At 52.9% G+C, this 17,651-nt stretch overlaps 1 protein-coding gene across 1 annotated transcript in view; it reads left to right on the plus strand.

Moving 5' to 3' along the window:
- klu (zinc finger protein klumpfuss) overlaps positions 1 to 17,651 on the plus strand; it is a 165,440-nt gene that overhangs the window by 94,736 nt on the left and 53,053 nt on the right. The window lies entirely within an intron of this gene.

The raw sequence follows: 17,651 nt of genomic DNA on the forward strand, positions 1-17,651 counted from the left end.
AGATTAATATATATTTCCATCGTCAGAATTTGTTTGTCCGCTGGTCAACTAGTCAGTAATTTGTGGAAAAACTTGACGAGAGCAACCGAGCCCCCGGCAGAATAGGATCTCTCTCATGCGTCACGATAGCACAGGCGCGCCACAGACGCGCGCCGTTCCTTCATAAATCCCCGTGCGATTCCAGTTATCGCATTGAACTGGGCTGCCGTACGGCGGCAATTTGTTATCGGCGGATTTATTGCGTTTCAACGGCCGTCGCCGTCCCGGCGAACGAGAGTACAGAACCTATTCACGATCGCGATTTCGTCGTCGCGCGCCGGCAGTACACGTCAAGCGTAGTAGCGAAGAAATTCCGAGGCGCAACGCCGCCGGTAATCCTCGCGCGCTCGCTCGGCGCGCCGGTAGCGCAGCAACAGGACTGTTGTAAGGGCTGGGGATGTACTCGACCTTATTGTATATACGCACCATATATCACTATACACCTCTCTCTCTCTCTCTCTCTCTCTCGCGCGCGCGCGTGCACTCCCAGCTCGCACGCACGGACGCGCGTCACAGGCCACGGCTTACGTGCACGCGTCATACATATGCACGTAAATACGCTCGACGTACAATAATACGCGCGTGTGCGTGTACACGACTGCCCTAGAGGAGACAGATGCGTAGCACGCACGCATTTGCGTCCCGGCACGCGAGCACCCTCGCGCGCGCGCGCGCGACTACGCTCTTTTCTCTCGCACGACACACACACACACACACACACACACACACTCGCCGAGTGATTTCGCGAGCGCACAATGAGCGTGCATCCCGCGATAAACCGTTCCCCGTAGTTACGAGGAACCCGTCATTTTCCTTTTTCGAATTCAGCGGTCGAGGACAATGAGGACAATGAGAGGAAATTTCTCGAGGTGGTAGACGTTAGTGTCTCGCCGAGTACGAGGCGAGTTTTCAAACGGGAGTAACGAGAGGCAGACGCACTGTGACGTAACTGGCAATTGTGGTCATTACAAGTGTGTGTGTGTGTGTGTGTGGACGATACTCGACGCTACCTTGAAATTTTCTCCTCGCCATCAGACTGTTCAGCATGTTCTTTGACGGATTAGTTCGACGCGACTTGTCGTCCACGCGTCGAAAATTTCCGCCGATGCGATGTCGCGAATAAGTCCGGGGGTGCGCCGACGCCGACGATTTGTTGCGTGTCTCGAAAACAGCGGAGCGACCGGACGGAAGACACCGAATCGAACAAAGTACAGCCGAATGACGAGGAGGAGGACGCTGCCCCGCGGTATTGAATCGCGGTCACCGTCTCGTCGTCATCGTCGTCGTCGTCGTCGTCGTCGTCGTCGTCGTCGTCGTCGTACGTGCGTTGCGTTGTATGGGAAGATCCGTGCACGAGAGACACGTGCCACGCGAGAATCGCAAATTCGACGGAGCAGCTGTCGGGACGAGCTAAAAGAAACATCGCGAGGAGAGCAGTGGCCCGTTCTAGTCCTAGATCCGTCTCTAGACGATCGGACGGACGAGCAACGGGAAGGAGAGTAAGAGAAAGAGAAAGAGAACGCGAGAGAGAGAGAGAGAGAGAGAGAGAGAGAGAGACGGATTGCCAGACGAAGGGCCCAAAGATCACGGCGACGGTAGCACGTGCCCCATTCAAGACGTCGCCGTCGTGCCCCGGCAGGGAGACCCTCCACCCTCGTAACTCAACCTAACCTAATCCAACCTCCTTCTTGGCGGGGCTATTCAGCCGGTGACGAGGCGAGCTCTTTGTACCCCGGTTTCGATCAAAGTACGCTGCTCCCGATTCAGCCGTCTCTCTTCGCCCCCTCCCTCCTCCGCGTCGCCTTGCCTTTCACACTTTTTTATCGCGCCACGCATCGGGAGGTTATAACGTCCGCTGCCTTTCGACGGGGTCGAGCCTGACGGACCCGCGAACTGAAGGCGGCTAATTAACGCAAGGCAAATAGAAACCTGGGGGAGACACAACAGCTCGACGGCGCGGCGCGCCGCCACGGCGATGTTTTACTTCTCTCTTGTGAGTGAAATACGACTAGTCGTGTAATCCCCTCGAGGATCCCTTCGCGATGTGAGTGATAATCGTGCGAAGGTAACAGATGCTGGTTTCTCCTTGACGGCACAACTGCGAAATATACGCGTATATCGTGCGCGTGTTATTTAAAAATTTCATCTATAGATTCTTCAGTCGCATGTGAGGGGCGGGGGGGGGGTTGAATTTTTCAGTGCAGTCTCAAAACACGTAGTTCTACTTTATCCAGATTTGCAATGTTACGTTTCGGTGTTGCGCGCTCGACCGCAACGAGATCCCAAATTTATATCTTCTGCTTGCTGAAAGTATAAGAACACACAGCAGGAATCCCAAACCGTACCAGATAACACCGGAAAATACACTGAACACGATGATGAGCGGATGATGAAAGAAACGAAAAAGAGAGAATGGAAGAGCGACACTCAATGCGACTGTGACAAGCCGGTTTTGTCGTAGACCGCGAAATGACGCACGCCCCGCTGTTTTGCCGTAAAGTTTCAATCGAGCGTGTCTTCATTTTTCTTCTTCTCGTCAAAGGAAATCCGTGTTTTTCGGCTCTCAATGCCGATTTGTCACGGTTCGCGGCGAAACGAACGCTTCGCCCCCGCACATAAATCAACAGAAAGAATATTAGCTCGGACCTTCTACATGCCCTTGAGGAACCCTACGGGGGGGGTTCCTCTCGCAGTCGATGGTGAAAGAGACCGGTAGCCGCGTGGTTTCGACTCTGTTCGGAAACTTTGCCTTTCCCCACGGAAAATCTCTATGGTTGACCACTCTGTGATCTTGTTTGCGCTATTTAAGGACAATGGTGTAACACACCCGCCACGAAATCACAACATACACCGCCGTTACTGACCATTGTCCAGCTCGAAGAGACCGTAAATCGTCTGCGACGAAATGTCCACCCACGAAGTGAGAACAGGGAGAAAAGGGGGGAGGGAGGGCGATGAAAGGCGAAAAATCGTGGCTCTTTCTAACAGATCAGGGTATTTCCTTTGAGCTAGAATACGCGACGCGATCACTGAGAAACGTCGACGGTCGTGTTTGTGCGCTGCCGCTGCGATATACATTCGCACGGTTACGAATCGTTTTCCCGCAGATTTGGAAAATCGTCACAATTACGAGCCTCTCTCTCGCGCGCGTAATCACATGTCCAATTAACGCTGCGAGGTGGCTCGCATTGTTGAACTATTTGACACTTTGCTTCTTCAAAACGAATCACTGAAATACTCTCTTACAATCGTTCCTATAACTATCGCATTCTCGACTCAACATTTACAATTTACAATTTTTCGCTCAAAAGTTCCTTCATCTTTGACGCGACGTTATGAACTGCAAAATCATCTGTTGCTTTATGAACCATGGCTTTACGTATCATAGATCGGTAAAAAACGTCTGTAACAGCCGTCCGAGACAATAATAGGAAGACGCATAGGAGAAAATAAGCAACGACAGCACTGGCCGTCGCTCTCTCTCTCCCTCTCTCTCTCCCTCCTCCCCCCCTCTCTCTCTCTCTCTCTCTCTCTCTCCCTCGCAACGGGTCTGTGCTAAACGCTTCGTTCTCCAGCGTCATAATATCAGCGCGCTCGCATGACGCGTCGCTACTGAGCGCTACCGCAGTTAGTGTAGCAACGGACCAATTCAGGTTTCTTTGGGGCACGACGACTCCTCTTTTCACCTCGGCTCGAAAGGAGAGCTCGATATTCTTTCAGAAGGGCGATAAAGGTCCCGCGCACACTGAAAGGAGGACTCTCTCCTCCTCCTCCTCCTCCTCCTCCTCTTCCTCCCCCTCCCCCTCCCCCCTCTCTCTCTCTTTCTTCGTCTTTTTGTCCCTCTCTGTCTCTCCTTCTCTCACGGCGTGTGAAACCATCGACGCGCTCCGCCGCGGGCGATCGTTAATAATAAGGCTTCATTATGGCCCACGGAGCGACAGTATAGCGTGCAATTACGCGTCAATTCTGTCAACGTACATCGTCACGCCGCAGGATGCCCGTGTTGCTCCTGAAAAGGACGGTACACTCACGCGACTCACGCAGCGCGGTGCGCGACGCGACGCGACGCGGTGAAAGCACGCTAGAAAGCTCTGTTTTCCAAGTTAGAGCGAGTCGAGATCCTAGCGAGGTAGCGCGAGGTACGACCGAGGACGACCTCGTGTCGTCGATAAGATGTTATATACTTTTTTCGACGAAAATTGTTGTCCGTACGAGTCAGATAACTCAATCTGCGTAGAAATCTCTCAAGACTTTCTCCCTAAGGTGCACTGTGTGAATTCCAAGAGAAACTCCCATTTCCAATTTCCAAAGAACTTTATTACGCTACAAAGTTGAGGCTTGCAATAATCTTTAAGCGGGATCTACGATAGAAGCCGTAAGGTCTCAAGTCATAAGGTCGTAAGGAAGTTGACCTAGTCACACACACAATCGATTATTCCTCGACTGCAAAGAGAATAATCGCACTTTGCACTTGGTCACTTGCGCTTTTTCTCACGACTTTACGACTTGGGATTGGACGACCTCTATTGTAGACCCCGCTTCAGAAATTCCTTATCTCCAATATGGGTTGCTTGCTAACGATTGTATACATTCATTTCACAAAGAGAGGTAATTTTTTCGATTAGTTTTCTTCCCACGACGACAGACGATCGGCGATATTGGCCAAGTGAATCTGAGAGAGAGAGAGAGAGAGAGAGAGAGAGAGAGAGAGAGAGAGATATCCCCTAATTATCCGCCGGCGGAGGATGTGTCGCGATCTCTCTAGAAGTAGACGTAACACGCGGCGACTCCGCGGTGTTGCGCGCCGCTCGCGAAAGATACAAATTGAGATAGCCGCGTACACTGAGGGCTACATCGCACCCCTGCGGCTTCGTTGTTCCTGCGCCATTGTCTCGTGAATGCGCGAGCGCGGTGAGCCGGAGGGGCCCTAAAAGGCACGTACACGCGTGGTTTACACGCGGAGTACAAGGCAAGCTGCAACAGAGCGACGAGTGCCTCGTCATAACGGTCGCCGACGAGGTCACGGGGAATACGGGCGACAGGACAGGCAGCTCGGGGGCCATTATTGTGCACGGACGACCGATCTTTATGCGAGATCTTACACGGGGTCCCACGGGGCCCCGTGGCGCACGCCCATGGCGCGGAGGGTGGCTGCGGTTTCGCTATTTTTCTCTCCCTCCTGCCCATCCTCTCTCGCGCCGTGAACCTCCGTAATCTCTCTCTCTCTCTCTCTCTCTCTCTCTCTCTCTCTCTCTCTCTCTCCCTCTCTCTACTTGCACTCCCTCGCCTCTACTCTTCCCCCCCCCCCTTAGCCGTCTCGTAAATCTCTTTAGGCGTTGAAACGTTCGGAGGCGGAAGGATTTTATGCGCCCCCCCCCCCGAGAAAAGTCGCCGGTTGCTAACTTACTTACGACTACACCCGGTTAATTCGAAACGGACGCGCTTTTAACATCCCCGCCTTGCTCGGCTCGGATCAAATTCTCATCCCGGCTGTTTGCTCGAAATTTATTGGACGACGATCGATAAATCAGCGTCGTTTCTTTTATTGCGCGATTGATACGTGCGATCTGACGTACGGTTACCATAAGTTGCATGTTCCGTTTCGTTTCAATCGTGGAGGATATTCTCCGGGCATTCATTCGCGCGTTCCCAACAGCGGGGAACCGGCGAATCTTCCGCACCGCGAGCCTACGCGGCATAATCGCGGCACACCTCGATCCTCACGTAAGAGGGCGGCAACAGGTGGCGGATGAAACAAACCCCCGGTATTAACATGCGTATCAAGGATGGTACGACGCGTTTGCAAATTGATCAAATTTTTGTGCACATTGTTCGGAGTATTGCTCGGACGAAAATCGTTGGCCGACGAGCGAAAATTGTTGGCTCTACCTCGATGTTTCATCCGTACTTGTCGCTCTTGTACTCAACATGGAAAACTTTCGTCGAGTCGAACGCGTGCCACGTTTCGCCGCGATGAAACCGTTTTCCCTCTGGTCGGATCTGATCCTCCGAACGAATCTAATCCTCGTGCGCGGATAAAACGGATAACTTTGCTCGTCCCTCCGCCTTTCGTTACCGACTATGCGACTACTCTCCGCAGCGTTCTCGCAATTAATCTCCGCGAGAGAGGCGGAAGCGTTCTTGATCTTTAAATTAAAAAATACGTATATGATTTCTCACTCACCGCGCAATCATTTACCTTACGTAACCGATGTTACAATCTTGTAAACACGTAGCTGCGTTTACACGCTGACGGGAACGTATCTCCGGAATAAATCGTGTGTGCTCCCTATCTCTCTCTGTTTATCTCTCCTTAATCTTTTCTCTCTCTCTCTTTCTCTCTCTCTCTCTCTCCCTCCCTCTCTCACTATGCTGTCGATGTCGCGCATTAGAAGCACAGCCGACAGAACGGGGAGCGGTAGTGGCGATGGTCTGGTAGGGGCAAATCCTAATGAGGATCCCCTCTACGCACTCTCGACCGACCGACCGGCGCGAAGTAAATGAGCAGGTGCCTCTGGTATGCGCCCCGCCTACGCTTTCCACTCGCTCCTCGTTCTCTACGCGCGCCTCTGAGCCTTTTTTCGCTGCCTCTCCTTTTTCCTCTCTCTCTCTCTCTCTCTCCCTCTATCTCTCTCTCTCCTTCTCCTTCTGTGCTTGTGCTCGATGGGAGATTGCGTCGTGGAAAAATGGTCGCCGCGCCCGACAAATTATTCGTTTTCCCGCGGCCCTTCCTGACAACGAGGAGGAGAGAGAGAGAGAGAGAGAGAGAGAGAGAGAGAGTGTGTGTGTGTGTGTGTGTGTGTGTGTGTGTGTGTGTGTGTGAGTGAGAGTGAGAGAAACACAGAAAGGGACCAGGTACGAGCGTATTAGGGTGCATTAGGCAAGCCAACGTCATAATTCACGCTCGAATCCGCTCCGTGTTCCGCTTCGCCACGCCATCGGGAATCCGTTGCGCGCGTCGTAGGTGTAAATTACCCGCGTGTATTCTCGTGTGCTACTTTTATGGTGCAAGTAATAAGTTTCTTGTGTACTCTTTCCACCACCACCATCGCCGTCACCGCGGCCTCGAGTGTATTAATCCCTGTATTTATGGCTGCCGAATGACGCGATTCTCGCGCGAGCTTCCTATTATGTTATTTCACGAGTTTATTCCACGGCTGTCTTTCAGATTCAGATTCAGTCGTTTGGATGAATATACGGCACCTCCTCCGTTGTGCTTCTCACCGATGACCATGAAACCATCGTCCCGAATCAATTGAGACGTTACAGAGCGTCCCTGCGATGATGGAGCTTTTAATTAGAAAAAAGAAAAAGATCCGCAAATAGCGCTCTCCCTCGTTTTTGGCAGGGGGGGGACGCGCGTTACGAGCGAGGCAACGTCACGAAAAGAATATAATTTTTCTTTTTTTCTTGATAATCTCTCTCGGTGCGCTTGAAACGCGCGCCTCTTGGTGTTGGTAACGGCAGCCGCGTATCGACGCGCGCGTTATCTTCTACACGCGAGAGCAATCCGGGGTTAAGAAGAATCGACGTGTAATCCTGTTATCTGACCGATCACGAATGACGGATCGACGCGTCTCGGTCGTTAGACTTTCAACCTTGGAGAGAGAGACCTTCCGAAGGTGAGCAGAGGCGGTGACACCGCTGCTAAATCGGGAGGAGAGTTCTCGGAGCAAGACTCCTCTTCTAGCCGTACGTGCCCGCGAAGAGGTCTTCGAGACAGAGCAAACGCGCGTGCTCGCGCGTTTTTAATACGCGCGTACGGTCGCGCGTACCTGCGCGTGTTTACTTAAAATCTTGACGCATGACCGACCGTCCGATTTGTTTTTCCTTCCTCAGGGCCGGCATCGGTACCCGCGCGAAATTCATCTTGGCCGCCATGACACTGACACCGCGGTATTTTCGCGGTATCGCGCGGACGTCAACGGGGTATTTTCGTGTTAACTTGTCACGGTATGAAACATCGTATGAAATATTAAGCACTGACCAAGAGTAGGACATTGTGTCGCAGAATGGAATCGAAAGAAAAGAATCGATCAAGATCGATCACATCGGTAGCTTGGGTAAAGAAACGATGCTCTGTGATAGCGGAATAGCAGAAGAAAGCAGAGCCTTTTTTGCGCCTTGATTGACACGCGTGATTTTCCAGATCTGTCCAAGTTGGTTTGCAAAAGAGCAAAACTTTGACAACAATCCACCGAACAATGCACCGATGTTTCGTTAATTAACTTATCAGGGATCCCGTAATCATTCGACGACGCTACGAATACGTCCCGGTCCCGAGTGAATCTTGATTTCTTCACGGTAAAGAATCAATTTGGACCTGTCCGTTGGAAACGTCGATTCATTCGAGACTCTCGTTGACATTCCCCTACGTTTATCCAATATTAATCGCAGGCGGGATCGAAGCGATCGCGCGACAGCCTCGTTCGATCATCGGTCCCGAGAGCAAGCAGCATCGGCCCGTATCCGATCCTGCTTGATTTCTGGAAGAGAAGTCACTGCCCGTCCTTCGTCGATCGTACACTACTGGCGACCTTAACGACGTGTACGTCTCACTCTGTTCGTCCTCCGAAGTCGTATCTTCTCTTACTTCTCTCCCGCGGCAGGACGCGGGATCCTCCCTACACGGGTCCTCCTTCGCCGCGGTATGTAAATACGAGGAACGAGAGAAGGCTCCTCATCTCTCTTTCTCTCTCGGACGACCGACCGACCGACCGACCGACCGACCGACCGACCGACCGACCGACCGCGGTGCATCGTATCGTATTGCGCTGCCATTTGTCTTCGCGATCCGGGATTACGTTACCACGATGATACACGGTGATATTTATTTCGGGATTTGTTCGGGCCCGGGCTCTCTCTCTCTCTCTCTCTCTCTCTCTCTCTCTCTCTCTCTCTCTCTCTCGTGGTCCTTTCTCTCCTGCCGGGGACGTCTCCAGCGTGGACGCGCCTTTCGTCGAACACGCGCATTTGCGCGCGCGCGCGGCTCGACACGCGGCAAATAAATGGTCCGGAAAGGGCATTTTCTTACGGGACGTCTTTCCGCGCAGCCGAATAATAGGCTCCTCGATCCAGCTGATTGCCCAGGAAGCGCAATCACACTCGCTTAGCGCACGAGGAGAGGAAGAATCGGTTGAATTGAAACCGTAGCGAGACGCGTTTAGTTTGCTCATTGTCACTCCAGATGCACATCCAATCGTTTTCTCTTGGCGCGTTGCGAGCTGCGAACGATACTTTTCTCTCAAACCTTCCGAAATTGTGTCAAACGATCGTGCGTGAACGCGAACACAAGAGAGAAGCGGGGACTTGTCGCGGGGATATCTCAAGCAACTTTGCTCGTCCGTTAAAATCCGTGGTAAATCACAGGCTTCACTCCCAGTCGACGCCCAGTTGAAATTTCTCGGGATGTAAGTTGTTGTCTCCCACACACTGAAATTCCTCTGCAATCCTTCATCGCGAGGTCGCGCCACGTCCGCGTCAAGTTATAGAAATAACTGCATTTTTGTCGGAGATCTTCGGAAGGCACGCCTAAATGCTCGCTCGTTCCTGAACATTACGACGTAACGGTACGAAAAAAATACGACGGCTCGGACTCGTTATAACGTTACCCGCGCTCTCGCGCGCTGTCGCGCGGCGGATTAGCAAAATCTGATATAACACGACGTTACGAGCGCGCGAAGATTGTGTAAACGCAGATGCCGTTACGGAATCCCGAAGCGCGCGCGCGCAGCTCCCTAAAAAGGGAGCACGTGGCGGTGATCAAACAGCTGGATCATCTCGTGCATGCCTTTAGGTAAGGATCTCTTTCTTGCGGAAAAGGTGGGTACATACCCCCAGGTGCAACGTCGGGGAAGGCGTGCGTGACAATGCGCGTGTATGTACATACGCGTGCGCGCGCGCGCGCGCGCGAACGCGTGGTTTATGCGACGCGACGTGAAAGTCGCGCGCGCGTAAAAGAAAAGAAAACGTGGGCTTTGCGCTAGCGCGTGTCAACGGCCGCTTTCCGGCTTCGCGGAAAACCGCGAAGCATTGGGAAAGAGGCGGGAACTCGACAATCGCCCGTACGTTTATTATTATTATTATTATTATTATTATTATTACAGGCGATTAGCGAATCCACCTTTTCCTTTTGCGATCGGAAGTGTGTTTCGCACGTTTGCGTCTTATCGTCCGTCCGTTGCTGAAATATTAATTTGTAATCACGTTGCGATCACAAAATTTTTAGTCGCTGTAATATTAGACATTATCAACACACAACGAGGCAAACCTGCGGGAACATTTGGCGGCGGTAAAAGTTACAAATCAAGAATGGATATTAAATTGTGCCGAAAAAGAGAGATGAGCGTAAGCGAATATGAATTTTTTACATCCCCAAGTGATATCTTTCATCGCCACGTTATTATCGCTGACTACATTCTCGGAATAAATAGACTGCGCATTATTTCGTACGCACGACGACGATAGGATATTCACGGTACCCGTACTCTCTCGTGAAAGATCACTCAATGTGGTGGTGCATCCATTGGCCGCCGCGCGCTTTCCCAATCGAGACGACTACGGCAGCGTGGGCGCGGAATCGAGGAAGTTGCAATCGACGTAACGCGGCGCGGCGTGTTACGTCAGGCTCGTCGTCGTCAAGCGTGACGACGACGACGACGACGACGACGACGACGACGACGACGACGACGACGACGACGACGACGACGACGACGACGACGACGACGACGACGACGACGAGGTCAGGAAACAACGCGGAGTAACAACGCGACGAATACACGCATACGACGCGTCGTGTCGTCGTATCGAAGCTGTAATTATGTTTTAGATTTTACGGATCGACCGGCGACCAAGCGCTGCTGCGTGGGCACGCCGCGCCGCGCCGCGCCGCTCCGCGCCGCGTCGCGCCACGAGAGAATGCCGCGGATCGTTTCGAAAGTGCAGCGGCTTTCTAGGAGGCGTCAACCCGACCCGGGCTCATTAGGGCTAATGACGCGGATCGCGCAATTATTCCAATAACCTAACCCGGAATGGCCCGGCCCGGCCCGGCCCGGCCCGAGTGCCCTCGAACCTATCAATTTGTTGTAATTATACAGCGTGCGCGGAGGGGGAGCGTATATATGCGCTCGTCCTGCGTGTACGTGCACGCATTTATAAAATTACACGTTCGCCGCTCACGTCGCTGCGTGAGCGCGGGAGGGATGGCACGGTTCCTCGGATGGCTCTCGTGGCTCGTGGAAACATTGTCACGATTCATCGTCGGGAGTGTCGACCTAGTTCCGACTAGGTGCTATGATTAGCGCCTCGACGAAATTACACTCGGATTCGCGAGGATTCCCAACTCTGGTTTGACCGACTGATTTGAAAATCGCGACACACGCGCACCGCAAATCCGAGTGTGTGTGTTATCTTGGCACGCGGCGGAAGCCGCGTCTGAAACTTGCCTCTGCATGTTTCTGATCACTGTCATTCTTAAATTACGTTATCTCATTCGTTTGGACGGGACATCATTTGGACATCGTTTGGACATATTAAGCGCGACGTGATTCAAGACGCCCAAAGAAAGTTCCGGTCAAAATTACACGCTTATGCGCGTCAAAATAAAGCACTGAAGGATTCGCAGAGCGCGCGCATCCGTCGATCCGCCGCGTCGATGCGTCGATGAACGATCCCATCTCTAACGACACGCTCGTTTTTTGTTGCAGGGTTGAAAACAAAATAGTGGATTTCAGGGGTTGTTGACCGATGATTTCAAATGCGAATTTTCATTTTCTATTTTCCGACGCTCGGTAGAATCTCGCGGCGCCGTATATCGTTATCAGGAAAATATGCAGGCGCGTGCGTCAACGCGCCGACTCGCCGCCGCACTCTTTCGGCTGTCGAGAGTTCTCGTCGAGTGCTCGTGCTCGTCGAGAGAGAGAGAGAGAGAGAGAGAGAGAGAGAGAGAGAGAGAGAGAGAGAGAGAGAGAGAGAGAGTTGAATGTATTCGCGCGGTGCGCGAATCCCTAAAATAAATCAACTTGGACTATCCCGTGCTTTACGGTTCTCCCATCCCTGGTATTTGGTGGCCGCTGCCGCGCCACGACTTCTTCGGTAAGAATAAAAAGGAAAAAAGAAAGAAAAAGGCAAATACGAACGTCTAGAAAAAATTCAAACGGTCGAGCAGCCACTTAGCGAGTACTCTCGACATAGTGGACACGTGTCTAAAGTGTGGCCGAAGACTCGACCACGTGTCAATATCTCGAGGGGGCATTTGTTTACAAAAGTCGTAGAGGAAGGAGAGAACGGCGCGTAGTCAGGTATTTTTCAGTCAGAAACTTTCCAAAAGGCTATATTTGAGTTTCAGTATTCGCCGCGGAAGACGGAGAGCCGACGTTGCTCGAAATTTATCGCGTGACGTCGGCAGACCTCGGTGCTAATGAAATACAGTTGCTGCTTATAATCGAAAGAAAATTGCTCATCGATAGCTATATCAGCGATGTCTCGCGATCAACGCCTCGTCTAAAGCTCGTCTTCGCGCTGCGTAGCATTCGGAGCACCGTCGACGCTTAACGCTCGCATTAACCCCGTCCCGTGGAAGGCTAACCAGACGGCGACCAGTTGATTCACATTGTTTCTCAACGAAATCCTCGAATAAAGGGATTACTCACTCAATGTTATCCGCATCGAAGCGCATAGACCCGCTCTCTCGGCTTGCAGATTGACGCTATTCAACGCGCTCGACGCGACGGCCGGCTTTCTTATCGAAGAGCTTGTGTGTGCGCTCGCGCGCGTGCACGCACCCTCGGACGCGTGGGCAGTGCGGCGAGACGCCAAGGAGAAAGAGGGAGCGAGAGAGAGAGAGAGAGAGAGAGAGATCATTCTCTCTTTTCTCTCTCTCTCTCTCCCTCTCTTTTCCCTTTTTCCGTCTCGCGCATAGCCCCCCGCGATATCTCCCTTCGCCCATGTTTCTCTCTCTCTCTCTCTCTCTCTCTCTCTCTCTCTCTCTCTCTCTCTCTCTCTCGTTCTTGCTCGGTCATTCTTGGCTACCTTGCCAGTAAAAACAGCGCGAACTGGTCGGTCGCGTGCACGAGGGAGGGAGATAGGCGTGGTTCGCCGTCTGTACGTGCGTCCGAGCTCGATGGTATGCGTGCACCTACCTCGTGCCTACTTTGCTCGGTTGGGCTGACGCGTACGCGAGAAGGGAGACGCGTCCCCGCGACTGTGGAAGCGCCCGTGCGGCGGTGGGGGCCAGCTGGCACGAGTGGTGTGTGTGTAGGCAGCCGCCGCCGTCGCCGCCACCGCCACCGCCGCCTCCACCGCCGCTTCCACCGCCGCCGCCGCTACCTCTGCCGCCGCCGCACCGCCACCGCCGCCGCGCCGCCGCTGCCACCGCCACCGCCGCCGCCGCCGCCGCCGCCGCCGTTGCCGCCGCCGTCGCCGCGGCGGAGGGAGAACTTAAGGTCCGCATACACGAAAATCAGCGGGGACGCTGTGGCGCGCCGTACCGCGCCGGGTTGCGCACGTGGAGAGAGGGGCGAGGGGCGCCGTGCGCGGCCGAAGGTGAAACTTCTCGAGCCGTCGTAGCCTCGCAGTCGGCGCGAGACCGCGCTACTGGAAGGATCGTTTTGTGTCACTGGATTGTGCGAACGTGTGCGCTACGTTGCGTTATCATCTCTCTCTCTCTCTCCCCCTGTGCGTTTCGCTCCGACGCGTCCCCCGCGCACTCTCACCCCGCCGTTGCTTTTGTCTTTCGTTGACACATTTTCTCCCTCTCTCTCTCTCGTGTCTCTTCCTTCCTCCTGCGCGACCTACGAGAGACAGAGACAGAGAGAGAGACAGAGAGAGAGAGAGAGAGAGAGAGAGAGAGAGAGAGAGAGAGAGAGAGAGAGAGAATAAAGAGATAGAGAGTAAGAAAGAAAGAGAGAGAGAGAGAGAGAGAGAAAGAGAGAGAGAGAGAGCATCGAAGCGCATATCGCGCGTACAGACAGAAAGATCGTGGCGCGCGCGTGAAAAAGGGGCAGTCTTCACACGGGGGTTGTGCGACGAGAGCGCTCCGTTTGCGGTGAAGAGCGATCGTCCCCGTCGCGCTGTAGATGCTCGCTCGGGACGCTTTGTACGATCACTCATTTGTCAGCCGTGGCACGACGGTTCCCGGCTGCTGCGAGCTGTCACGTGATCTCGACGATATCCCGACGGACCGGAGCATTCTGTGATCTCGATGTGCCTGATCGATCTCGCCGGCCGCTCGTAGAGCGCGCGCCGCGAGAGTTACCGCTGTAACTGTTTATTACGACACCGGGGAGTCGAAGGGAAGTGTCCCTGCGCGATCTTCGTCGAACGCGTCCAAGACAGAGAGAGAGAGAGAGAGAGAGAGAAAGAGAGAGAGAGAGAGAGAGAGAGAGAGAACATCGTCGCGCATCATCATCGAGCGGTGGTGTCATTCCCGGTCTCGACACGGAGCAGGAGGAGCAGGAGGAAGAGGAAGAGGAGGAAGAAGAGAGGAAGAAGGATGAAGTGCCGCCGGATCGGCGAGATTTGTGTGTGTGCTAAATACCATGTGATGACGCTCGCGCGCTTGCGAGTGATCCAGTCGCCGTTGTTGTTGGTTGTTGTTTGAGTATATTGACTTCTTGTGTATCGTTCGAGGATATTAACACCGGGAACTGCGCCCGTGCTCGCCGCGACCGCCCCGGACGTTCGACCGTTGCTGTGATAAACGAAAGAGAAAGAAGGGAATAGAGAGGAAGAGAGAAGAGAGAGAGAGAGAGAGAGAGAGAGAGAGAACGGATGGTCTCAGTAAGCCAAGTTTAGTGCCTGCTCCATTGTGATTTGTGACTATAAGGAAATAGATAAGAAGAGAGATTCCGGCCAAAGGTCCCGGTACGCCGATTAAAGTGTCCCAACGCGCGGAGGTAGAGCTTGAGTCTCGGGAGGATCGGATGCGCGGCAGCCCCTAACCGTTATACCGGTAAGCGACCACTGTGACTCGATCACGCCACCCTTTATCGCAGCACCGTCGCAGCGCACCTCGATGCCTGTCGATAATACATCTTCGTGATAATACATGCGCGATATTTCCATCGCGGACGACCGCGCGCGCGCACCTCCAAGTCGAGAAACGGCCAAATGCGCGCGAAAGCGCGTTTTTTTAACGGCAACCAGACGTTTCCTCGTCTTGCCGTCCACCCTGTAACGTTGTACCGTTGTTTCATATTACCAACGACCTCGTGTGTCACGAGGTGCAGGATCGTTCTCGATGTCTTCTCCGTGAACGTCGGAGGAGTTTCTCCGAGCGCGGAGAGAAATCGTCACGATTGTTTTGCCCGATTACTTGTATCGACGAGGACAAGTGTGAAATTCACCAGAGAGATATCGCGACTTGTCGCAGAACGTGAGGGAAGGCAGGGGAAAGGGAGATGACAGGCGCGTCTAACCGGAAGATAAAAGCGCGCGCGAGACGCGCGACACACGTTACGTGTGATTGTGCGCTCGGAGTGTCGAGAGTGCGATTACGGTGTATCTCTCCCCGCAAGGGCGTACTCTCCGCCGCTGTGTAACGTTATAAAAGTGTCGCGTTCAATCGAGGGCTCCCGTCCTAACGCCACGAGAGAGAGAGAGAGAGAGAGAGAGAGAGAGAGAGAGAGAGAGAGAGGCAGTGTGCTATATCGAAACTCGGTTAACGGGGTAGTAAGTTTTGTCGTGCTTTTATTCGCTACAACTTGCTTGCTCGCGCTTCATTAATGCTCGCGACTTTAATCGCTGTTCTTGCCGCGCGTCGACCAGCGCCGCAAAAAAAAAAAAAACAGCAGTCTGCCGCGCAAAAAGCTGCGCCGTGCCGTACATCGCTCGCGCGCATTTTTGCCGGAAGGCGCGCAAATCGCGAAAGAATCGTCGACGTCGTGCTCGTTTATCACGAGCGAACCGAATGACACACGTGGTTCATTGAAAGAATCCAAACAGAGAGAGAGAGAGAGAGAGAAATAAAGAGAGATGAGAATGTAGAGAGATAATTCGCGCGACGAACTTGCCATTTAATATCAAAGCCGCTTTTTCAACCCTCGTTGACACTAGAACGCGCTCGTAATCGATCTCGCACAAGCCCCAGCCTGCCGCCCCGTCACGTGCGAGGGCGGTTTTAAACGTCGCGCTCGTCGAAGCGTCGCGGCGCTGAGCGTCGGAAGTAGAGCGGACACGCGTGTTAAAGTAAATATATGCGAGGCGTGCTCGTTCTTTTTCACGCTCGACCTTTTCCGCCTCTCGCGATTGAAATTTTAAGCGCGCACGTCGTATCGAAACGTCGTATCGAAGCGTCGTATCGAAACGTCGTATCGAAACGTCGATCGTCCGGGGAGATTGCCTACATCTATTTATCTGTCATTCGTTTCGAATTAGATTGGGTAATCTTTTGCCACGCGAGTACTTGATCGCGCGGTAGGATTGTTAAAAGCTCTAGTTTATTTGTTCGTGCCATTTCACACGGTTAGGTGAAAGAACGGTTCCTCAACACGAAATGTGTATAAAAATCTGCTTGACTCGCGCTACCACCATTGAATGCTTCAGAACATGTCAAATGGTCAAGTTGAGAACTTGTGTGTAAACTCGAGGGATCTCGGGATAAATATGCTCAATTGTTTACTCACGCCGCCTGCTTCGCGACTTTTCGCGAGAATAAAATCACGGAGCACATACCCGACCGTTGTCGGTTCCGAGTTTGAGCGCAGACTGAAAATTCCGCCGATATTATCTTCCTCCGACTCTCACAATCTTGGTTAATTAATTTTTAAATATATTTGTATGTTTCACAAGGAGAGTCTTTTACTAGATATACGTTTCCAATCAGAGAGAGAGAGAGAGAGAGAGGGAGAGAGATACCTGCGTTTCCGAATACAGGATCCACATTATCTTATCCTCTCTTGTTTCGGCTATGTTCTTTATCGTTATTTGTTTTACCTAATGGATAATGGAAGGTAGGATGGGGAGGTAAAAGTAATTTTTCTCCTTCGCTCGAGCCACACTATTCGCTGAAGTTTCAATTTTATCAGTCGTACAAGTTTTTCGAGTTTCGAGATACAACGTTGCTGAACAAATAATGCCTGAAACTGTCCGCGGAAGAAAAGCAGTCTCAGAACCGCGATCGAGAGAATATCGATCGAGGGAGAAGGAAACTGGTCCGATGCAACACAGCTGATGTGTACACAATTGCAACACGCAATCATGAGATTCGTCTCGTCATTTCGGCGGTATCGAATCGGCGCGGGCGCGGCAAAAGGCACAGCGTTTGAAAAATATTCTCTCGCTGGCTCGAGATGTCTCGTGCGCGGCGGCTGCCACACTTTGCCGCGCACGACGCGGTAAACGCGGCGCGCGAGGGTGGTTTAATATCGGAAGTGGAGCGGACACGCACGTCAGCCCAGCCACGTAGAACGATCTACTGCGACCAGTCTCTTTCACGCGCGTCCCTTCACGCCTCGTGACTTTGACGCGTGCTAAGCGTGACACGTACGCGTTAATCTCTCGTGCCCGCCGTGCGGCCGTTACCTTGCACGCACGCACGCACGCACGCACGCGCGCGCCCCGATCGTTGCGCTCGTCGTTGCATCGCGAAATTTTGCCCACGTCGAAAGTGGATC

This window comes from Harpegnathos saltator, unplaced genomic scaffold, assembly GCF_003227715.2.
Source record: "Harpegnathos saltator strain DR-91 unplaced genomic scaffold, Hsal_v8.6 scaffold515, whole genome shotgun sequence".
Taxonomy (NCBI): Eukaryota; Metazoa; Arthropoda; class Insecta; order Hymenoptera; family Formicidae; genus Harpegnathos; species Harpegnathos saltator.